At 34.8% G+C, this 10,666-nt stretch overlaps 1 pseudogene; it reads left to right on the top strand.

Annotated features, from left to right (window-relative positions):
* Positions 1-1,568: 1,568 nt before the first annotated feature.
* LOC100953205 lies at positions 1,569-2,806 on the top strand (annotated as a pseudogene).
* Positions 2,807-10,666: the final 7,860 nt, after the last annotated feature.

The raw sequence follows: 10,666 nt of genomic DNA, 5'->3' as shown, positions 1-10,666 counted from the left end.
TTTTTTTTTGGAGACAGAGCCTCAAGCTGTTGCCCTGGGTAGAGTTCTCTGACATCACAGCTCACAGCAACCTCCAACTCCTGGGTTCAAGCAATTCTCCTGCCTCTGCCTCCCAAGTAGCTGGGACTACAGGTGTCCACCACAATGCCCAACTATTTTTTTGGTTGCAGCTCTCATTGTTGTTTGGAGGGCCCAGGCTGGATTCAAACCTGCCAGCTCAGGTGTATGTAGCTGGTGCCTTAGCCGCTCGAGCTATGGGTGCCAAACCTGAAATTATCTTTTATTTTTATTTATAAATGTTAGTTGTCTATTTTTTGAGACTTTGGAAAAAAATAAGAATTTAATCGATGACTCCATAGTGAACCTCAGAGTCAAAGCATTCTATAATAGACACACTCTTATTTGACAATGTGAATGATACTTTCTATGCATTACTATAATTATTATTGCTTAATACTTCATTGCAGCAATCATCTGATTTCTTTTCTGAATTTATTTATCTTCATCCATTTTTTACAAAGTTTTTGTTTCTAGTCCTTATCTTAAACATTGTTATTGTTTTTAAATTTTAATCCTTTTTAATTCTGTGAAGACAAAAAGTAGAAACCTAATAATCACATGTATATGTTAAAAAAAAAAAAAAGACAAAGCCTAAAGAAAAAAAGAGTTGAAGCAATATTGCCAAAGGTTAAGATTGAGTGGCCTAGATTAGAGCCTTTAGTTTTACTTTGGGTCTGTTGTAAATGCATCAACTCCAACACTTAACAGCAGACAGCATGACTTAGAAGAAAAAGTAACTCTTTGGAACCAGACCAATCTGGGTTCCAATCCTTGTAAATTTCCCTCGAAATAGGCCAAAACAAAACAAAACAGCAACAACAACAACAACAACAAAAACTATCATAGACTCATATTTTTCATCTTCAAAATTGATTTAATAATGTCTTAACTGAGGGGTACATGAGGGACAATTAAATGAGATATTTGAGGTATGTACAAGGACCTAGAATAAAGTAAAGATTAAGGAACAGATTTATTAAATTAAATTAATGGTTCCTGGGGTTTGGTATTATTTGAAACCGGTAGAATTATATTTAATTCTTTTGGCCTTTGCAGGTGCTGCAGCCTGCATCTGTAATCATAGTATTCTGGGAGGCCAAAGCAGGAGGATTGTTTGAACTCAGGAATGTGAGACATGTCTGAGTAAGAGCAAGACCTTCTCACTACTAACTACTAAATCATAGTATTCTGGGAGGCCAAGCAGGAGGATTGTTTGAACTCAGGAATTTGAGATGAGGCTGAGCAAGAACAAGACCTTCTCATAGCAATATTAGGGATTTCTACAAAGGTGGTGTCAGGAGGCCAGAGAGCTTGGGTCCAGTTAGAACTGTCTTCCTATGTATGTGTGAGGTTGGTGTGAGAGTGGCTGTGGCAACCCCTGTGCATCTCCAGTGTACCTTCCCCGGCAGGAGATAAACTGCTTTCAATTGAGACTGCAAGACTGAGAACACTTGGAGGGATTAGGAATTGATTCATTGCGAAGGTTTATTGAAGCCAAAATGTCCAAAATGTCAAAAAAATTCAGTGGTAGTTCTGTGGTAGAGATGCAAATGACATGAATCACTTGGGAGTTGATAAAAGAAAAACTCTTTTTTCCTTAAATGGAATTGGATCTACATAGCTATGATTTAGGCATAGAGAATTGTGATGCCACCAGCAGCCAAGTCCCCAAGGATGCCGCAGAAGTCATAAAGAAATATAACACAGGAGTCTAGGGTGCTACTATCACCCCTGATGAGAAAAGGGTTGAGGAACTCAAGATGAAACAAATGTGGAAATCACCGAATGACACCATCCTAAATATTCTGAGCGGAACTATCTTCAGGGAAGCTATTATCTTCAAAAACATCCCCTGGCTTGGGAGTTGATGGGTGAAACCCATCATCATAGGTCATCATGCTTATGCGGACCAATACAGAGCAACCAATTTTGTTGTTCCTGGGACTGGAAAAGTAGAGATAACATACACACCAAGTGATGGAACCCAAAAGGTGACATACTTGGTATATAAGTTTGAAGATGGTGGTGGTGTTGCCATGGGTATGTACAATCAAGAAAAATCAGTCAAAGATTTTGCACACTTCCTTCCAATGGCTCTGTCTAAGGTTTGGCCTTTGTATCTAAGTACCAAAAACAATATTCTGGAGAAATAATATGGACCCTTAAAGACATCTTTCAGGAGATGTATGACAAGCAGGACAAATCCCAATTTGAAGCCCAGAAGATCTGATAGAGCATAGGCTCATATCAATGGCATAGTGGCTCAAGCTATGAAATCAGAGGGAAGCTTCATCTGGTCCTGAAAAAACTATGATAGTGATGTGAATTCGGACTCCATGGCCCAAGGTTATGACTCTCTTGGCATGATGACCAGTGTGCTGGTTTGTCCACATGGCAAGACAGTAGAAGCAGAGGCAGCCCATGGAACCATAACACGTACTACCACATATACCAGAAAGGACAGGAGACATCCACTAATCCCATTGCTTCCATTTTTCCCTGGACCAGAGGATTAGCCCACAGGGCAAAGCTTGATAACAGTAAAAAACGTGGCCTCTTTGCAAAGGCTTTGGAAGAAGTGTGTATTGAGACCACTGAGGCTGGCTCAAGCTCATTGATGAAGGACTTGGGTATTTGCATTAAAGATTTACCTAATATGCAATGTTCTGACTACTTGAATACATTTGAATCCATGGGCAAACTTGGAGAAAACGTGAGGATAAAACTAGCTCAGGTCAAACATTAAGATCATACTTGGCTTAGGAGGATAAATGTTTTCTGGTAACTAGGTCCACAGGTTTACATTTTTTTTTTGTATAACACTCAAGAATAAAGACAAAATAAATTGTAATTTGTTTAGAAGCCAGAGTTTATCTTTTTTATAAGTTTACTGCCTTTTGGGTGGCACCTGTGGCTCAAAGGAGTAGGGAGCCAGCTCCATATACCAGAGGTGGCAGGTTCAAACCCAGACACGGCCAAAAACTATAAAAAAAAAAAAAATTACAGCCTTTTTCTTACACATACAGTCATTGCCACCTTCATGAATGTGGCAAGGGACTTTTTCTTTCTTTTTTTTTTTTTTTTGCAAGGGACTTGTTTTTACATTTTATTTTATTTTCTAATATGATTGTCACTTTTTTTCCAAGTTCTGATATAAAAAACCAAAATCAAGAGTGCTCAAAAGGGTAAATGGTAGTAGCTATAGTATTGTTCCCTAAAACATGTAAAGTAGAAATTCACTCCCTGCCCTGTTGTCCATGAATGTGGGCACTGGGATGTTTCAGTGTAACAAATGTCCCATTACATGAGATAGAATTGTACATTAAACTTGCACGTGTCTGGAACGAAGTATGAGCACAAATAAAATGTGAACACATTGCAGTCATATTTGTGAAAAGCACATTGAATATTCTCAATATGCTAAATACTTTCAAGGCTATCAGAGAGTTTGGAATCCAGAATAAGTGTTACTTGGAGATTCATGCTCTTGTTTTGTCTCTTCCTCCTCCCAACCTAGTCTGGCCTCAGCATTATGCTACTATAAGCAGCGTTTTTTATTGAAGTGCAATAATGTAAGCGCCACCTTTTTAGGACTTCTGCTGGCTGGTTTCATTCCTTTTATGTAAATGTGATTTCTCTGAAGATTAATAAACACTACTATAATTCTTTTATTAAAAAATAAAATAGTAATATTAGCCAGGTATTGTGAAACATGCCTATAATCTGAACTACTCAGGATGCTGAGGCAGGAGGATCACTTGAACCCAGGAGTTTGAAGTTACAGTCAGCTGTGATGACACAATATTACTCTGTCAGTGAAACAGAGGCAGACTCTGTCTCAAATAGTAAGATATTTTTTAGTTAAAAAATACAGCTTTTTTATTTACTTGGACGAATTTGGAGAACATCCTCCTAAATAAAAGATCAAAAGAAAGGAAAGACAACCAATCAATGTACTCAATACTAATATGAAGCTAGTAGATGAACAGCTAACTACATGCCCACAGAAGAAAAAAAAAATTCAAGTATGGGATCAGGAAAAGGAGGTAATGGGAGAGGAAAAGAGGGAGGGGTATTTGTAAGCTCTCACCTAGCAGATGCAATGTAGGGGTAAACCTCTTGGGTGAGGACTGAACTGCAACTTGGACTTTATCCAACAAATGCAAACAATGTAATCTAATTGTTTGTACATATATATTAATCTGAAATTTTAAAAAGAGAAATGGTAATATTTAACAATATAATAAAAAATTTTAAAAACCTTTCCTCTTTCACTAAACATTAACCCTAGTGATACATAATGCAAAGATGTCCAAAGTAGTTTACCTATTGGGAAAATCTAGTTTAGTGACCTGTGAAAGAATTCCACAATCATTCCTGAGCACTAATGAATATACCATCTATACCTTCACATAGGAAAGTTTCTTGAGAATACTGGGTTTGTATGGATGACCTCCTTAAGAATAAAACAAACTCAATTTACCAGTACTAAGTTAAGATTCTCCACAATAACAGCTGTTCCCGTTTAAAAGGGACATATGAAGTGAGTTTGAGGACCACAAGTTATTCCAAGAATAATTAATAAGTTATAATTCATAAATTTTATCTGTTTTAAACTGATTAATCATAAGGTTTTAGTATTTCAAAAAGAAGAGTATACACACCATTTACCTAACTTAAATATATCTTTTAAAAAATCTGTTAAAAACTTTAAGTAAGTCAAAATAAATTTGACTTATGTCCACTACAAACTTTAGGGGTTTGATTACATAAAATAGCCTAAATCAATCTTTTAGAGATACTGATTTTTAATAAAAATAAACAGAACTAAAAATCCCTTATTAATTGTAACCTATATTTGGCATTTTATGAGTAATCTGATGGAGACTAACAAATAAAGCTGCATGAATTGATAAGAAAAAAATTTTTTAAATGGGGGGTGTTTCTTATGATGAATCAAAGCCAATTAATAGAATTTAGATAAAAAGGATTTGCTTAAAGCTTCTCAATGTTTAACTTAAGTTTTACTCAGTCTTAAAAATATATTATGATCTTCAATGTCAAGTCTCCTTTTATAAACATCATTGTATTTCTAAACTGTATGTGTCAGCATTACAAATTATATTTGTAAATATTATAAAAAATGAATTAATATTTATATGTTATTTTCTACCATGTGCTAGACACTGTGTTAGCTACTAAATGTCTCTCTTCCTCTAGTCTTAGTATTTTCAGATGTGATGTTTTTGAAAATCCACTTTAACTTTTCACTTCCTTCTCAGAGAATGTGAAAATATTAAAGATAAGTAATCACTGTGTTTCCAAATCTTTTTATTTTTCTCCTCAACGTCCTATAGTTCAAGACAGACATCTTTACTTCTCTGTTAGCGTAGTGAGTCATGGATGGCGCCCGTGGCTCAAAGGAGTAAGGCGCCAGCCCCATATGCTAGAGGTGGCGGGTTTAAACCTAGCCGTGGCCAAAAAAACTGCAAATAAATAAATAAATAAATAAATAATAATAAAAACAAAAAAGCATAGTGATTCATTTTGTCATGCCTGAAACAACTACAGAACAGAGATTAAATGCAGTCTATATCCACATTAATCGTTGAACAAATGAATCATGAAATTAATATGTAAATTGTATGTTTAACCTCTATTTATACAACACTGTCACTATGTTGTAAATCTAAAACTAATTGCAAATTCAAAACTCTGAAAAAATAACACTATTGCAAAAGGTTGACATATTTATTAACTAAATGTTGAACTACAATAGTAAATAATTAACAGTCATGCCAGAACAGAGAGAGAAAATTATATTTAAGCACAAATGTCACTTATATGAAATGGCTAAAACTATATTAGATTAGATTTTTATATTAGTCAATGAATACTGCTATTCAAGTTTTTGACAAATTAGTTTCCATCTATTCATGATTCCATTAAGCATTTCATTTGAAAGTGTTCATGTCAGAATTATCCATAGAAATAAAAGTTGCTTTTCAATTCATCTCCCTAAAGAAAAGAAAGATCCCCAAAAGGTTAGACAGCAATAAACCCATTCAAAGGTTAGTCAAGTCCCCACAACTCAGCACATTAGTAGCATAGGCTAGTTCTGCATTATATTTTACTGATGCGTTGAATAACACTATTTAAATTATTATCAGGTCTTTTACCATCAACATGGATACTTGTGTAATAATCATTTGTTATATAAATAACAACTTATTCAAAGAATACACTTTAAGTTAAATATGGCACATAAATATACACATGGGAAAATGTATAAGACTAAGTATTTTTGTTCCTTTGTGCATTCAGTTCATTGGCTTTAAGAACATAGTCTCACATCTAGCTGCTATACTTCTGAGTTTCTATTAAAATGTTAGATTTTAGGCCAGGCACAATGGCTCATGCCTGTAATCCTACTACTCTGGGAGGCCAAGCTAGGTGGATTGCCTAAGCTCATGGGGTCAAGACCAGCCTGAGCAAGAGCGAGACCCCCATTTCTAAAAATAGCCAGGCATTGGGGTGGGCACCTGTAGTCCCAGCTAGTTGGGAGGCTGAGGCAAGAGAATCACTTGAGCCCAAGAGTTTGAGGTTGCTGTGAGCTAGGATGCCACAATACTCTATCATGGGCAACAAAGTGAGATTCTGCCTCAAAAAAACAAAGCAAAAAGAAGATGTTATATTTTCAAAGCATAATGGATATTTTTTTTTTTTTTGTAATGGTTATTTTATTTATTTATTTATTTTTGTAGATACAGAGTCTCACCTTTTCACCCTTGGTAGAGTGCTGTGGCATCAGAGCTCACAGTAACTTCCAACTCCTGGGTTTAGGCAATACTCTAGCCTCAGCTCCTGAGTAGCTAGGACGACAGGTGCCTGCTACAACACCTGGCTATTTTTTTTTGTTGCAGTTTGGCCGGGGCTGGGTTTGAACCCGCCACCCTCAGTATTTGGGGCCTGTACCCTACCAAGTGAGCCACAGGCACCACCCCATAATGCATAATTTAACTATAGGAAATGGTATTAAAATATTTACAATAGTTAACATCAATTACAATGAAAAATAATTGTTTATTTAAATTAATATTACACATGCAGATGGGAGGCTAAATCTGACCCCTTTGACCCTGATTTTCCTAAATAATTTAATCAGATTCACTGGTCACATTTACAAAGGGCAAAATAGCTTTTAAATTAAACTGAAGAGAATGGTTTCTCAGAGTTTTAAACTTCAATAAATGTGATGTGCTTTCAATTCCCTCATACCTGGGCCCTTTAAAATGTGCCCCAAAGTTTTCAAAAACCCTAACCTTCAGAGCCAAGCTTAAAAAGTATAAAGGGCTTTCTGATAAAATATGGAAACAGAATTGTATGGGAATGAAACAATCTATACTCAATTCCTTATTCTGGAAATATTTTTTTGCCCCCAATGTAAAAATATCATTAGTACTAAGTTATTTTTATGGATGGCTTGTGAGCTATCCACATTCTCTTGCCTGATTCTCCTAATAACCAATGTCATTCATTCTTATAGAAAAAGAATGGCTTTAGTAGTGCATTGTTAATCTGTAAGGTGGTACTTTTGTGAGTTTAAGGCTATCTGGCCCCTATCACATCTAGATCCTTATATGTAATGTTTCTAACTAAACTAACTACAGCAAATTCCACCATCCCATGAATCCAGAATAGGTAACAGAGAAAGAAAAAGGATCATAGCTCTCAATATCAAATAAAAGCAAAAAATAAAACCATCATAACAATATTTATCAGTTATTGTCATTGGAATGAATTATATTGCAATAATCATTCATCCATTTGTTTCTTACATATTAAGGGCAAAGATAGTCCAATATATTTTACTCCATTTTACATATAATATGTCAACTAGAACAACTATTTCTTATGCAAAAGATACTGTTCTAGATTCTTTTTATATATCATCTTATTTTGACATCAGTATTATAATTGAAGGGATGAAATAAAGAGACCGACCATTTTTTGAAGGAAATAGCTATACACACCAAAAGTAGGTTAAATGTTATAGGTAATGTAAACAGTTTAGCACAGTGCCTAGAGTATAATTACAGCCTAATGTTAGATATGATGGACAAGAGTTATAATTATTAATATGAGAATAGCATAACCTAAAAATATAATCTATATGACCATCAATAAAATGCTTATGGATTTTATATGAAGGATCATTACACATTCATTAAATAGAAAGTTTCTGTAGATTATTAAAAACACTGCAAAAGGGTGGCACCTGTGGCTCAGTGGGTACGGTGCCGGCCCCATATACCGAGGGTGATGGGTTCAAACCCTGCCCCGTCCAAACTGCAACCATAACAGCTGGGCATTGTGGCGGGCGCCTGTACTCCCAGCTACTCAGGAGGCTGAGGCAAGAGAATCACCTAATCCCAGGAGTTGGGGGTTGCTGTGAGCTGTGTGACGCCATGGCACTCTACTAAGGGCCCTGAAGTGAGACTCTGTCTCTATGAAAAAAAAAAAAAAAAAAAAAAACACTGCAAAAACATTACAACATAATGTTAAGCAAAAGAATAAAGATGCAGAAATATGTCTACTGTATGATCCTAATGTTATAATATTTAAATAAATATGTAGATATATGCATAGAAGAAATGAGGGAAGATGATACAATACCTCTGAATTATGAGAATATAGATAATTTATATTTGACTTTACATGAATTACCAAATGTTCTCAATCACATATTTTACCCAATAAGACAAATATACACACATAACACTAAGAGATGAAGATCTGATCTGTAAACGCAAAATGTCTTATACCTTAAATCACTGATTTTCAAAGATTTTAGTGTCAGGAACATTTTCCACGTTATTAGTTCACTAACAATAGCTATGATAAAATAATTATCTGCAGTGACAATTATTTTCCAAGACAAGCAAAACAAGACTTAGTTAGAAGAACAACATTATTCTATAATTTTTGTAAATTCAGAATACAGCTGGAGTCTCATATCTGCTTCTGCCTTAAATGTGATGCACTATTTTGTTTTGGTGGAAGTACAGGGATAAAAATCCAGCCTCACACAAATATGTAGCTGGAAAAGAGAAGGGATTGTGGACTCTATGGGACCTTCTTAAGATCCCATATTTTGAGAACTGCTTCCTTAACTTAATGCATTTTTTTTTGAGACCAAGTCTCACTTTGTCACCCTTGGTAGAGTACTATGGAGTCACAACTCACAACAATCTGAAACTCTTGGGATGCCACAACCCCCAGCTATTCTTTTCAGAGATGGGGGTCTTGCTTTGGCTCAGGCTGGTCTTGAACCTGTAAGGTCAGGAAATACACCCGCCTCAGCTTCCCAAGTGCTGGGATTACAGGAGTGAGCCATTGTACCCAGCAATGTATTATTTTTGAGAATGTTTCTCTTTCCTTTTACTATAATTTTCATCTTAGAATTTATTGGCATGTGCTCTGGTATTTTGGAAATATATATTCTGTTATTTCGGTCAAAATATCTGACAAGCATGAAGATTAATTAGTATATATGAATATCAATTAGTATCTTCACGGATGTTTTATGTTTCACTAAAAAATGTACCTCAGTCTGCATCACATGCTTTTTCCACTAGTGTTGTTTCCTATTGTACTCTTCTTTTCAAAAGAAGTCACACAAGCTCTGTTAATTTGCTTGCCAATGACAAATTTAATGAACCAAATATAAAGAAGAAAGACTTCTGTTCATTTCTACCTTTGCCAATAATCATTATGTCGGGTTTGAGGGGGTCATTCAGTCAAAAAATGGCTAAAATGATGGTAATAGAACCCTGGCAATATTATTAATTTACCCTAGATATATTGTTGAAATTTTTTCATTTATAAATTATGTTTCCGTTAATGATGTTTATTAAAATATAATCATCTATGGTTGCCATAATAATTTATATAAAACTTCCCTAAAATTATCTTGATCAAGGAAAATATCATTTTCAAATTAATTAAATTTAGAAATTTTGAATAATTTATATCAAGCACTGAAATTGCATTAAACAATACAAAATCTTCCAAACAAGAAAAGCCCTGGGCCATGTGGTTTAACATCAGAATTCTACCAAACCTTCAAAGAGGAGCTAGAACCTATATTGCATAACTTATTCTAAAACATAGAGAAGGATGGAATCTTGCCCAACATATTCTATGAAGGAAATATCATCCTGATCTCCAAACCAGGAAATGACCCAACAAAAAAGTAAAGTGCTTTTTCAGTTGTTGTGAAACACAACATAAAGTAAGTAGAGAAGCTTAATTTTCAGAGTACTGCAGAAACAGCAAAGCAAGAGATGATTTGATTACTATAAGGAAGATACTGAAATAAATGAAAAGATCCTCTGTTAAAAGTTTTCTTGCTACAAGTAAATTTTATTCTTTATGGTCATTTTTTTAAATTTGGTACATGACTTAAATTAGTTGCTAAATAAGTGTTTTTAATTATTTTGCAATTAATACTTAAGGGAAACCACAAAACAATGGGGGAGAGCATCATATGAGAAGATCAAGTTTCTAGAATGGTAAGGAATAAGAGAAAGAAAGGACTGACAAA

This window comes from Otolemur garnettii, unplaced genomic scaffold (genome assembly GCF_000181295.1).
Source record: "Otolemur garnettii isolate 467f Iridium unplaced genomic scaffold, OtoGar3 scaffold00186, whole genome shotgun sequence".
Classification (NCBI taxonomy): domain Eukaryota; kingdom Metazoa; phylum Chordata; class Mammalia; order Primates; family Galagidae; genus Otolemur; species Otolemur garnettii.
Note: the sequence above shows the minus strand (reverse complement) of the source record. Positions and strands in the feature narration are given on the sequence as shown.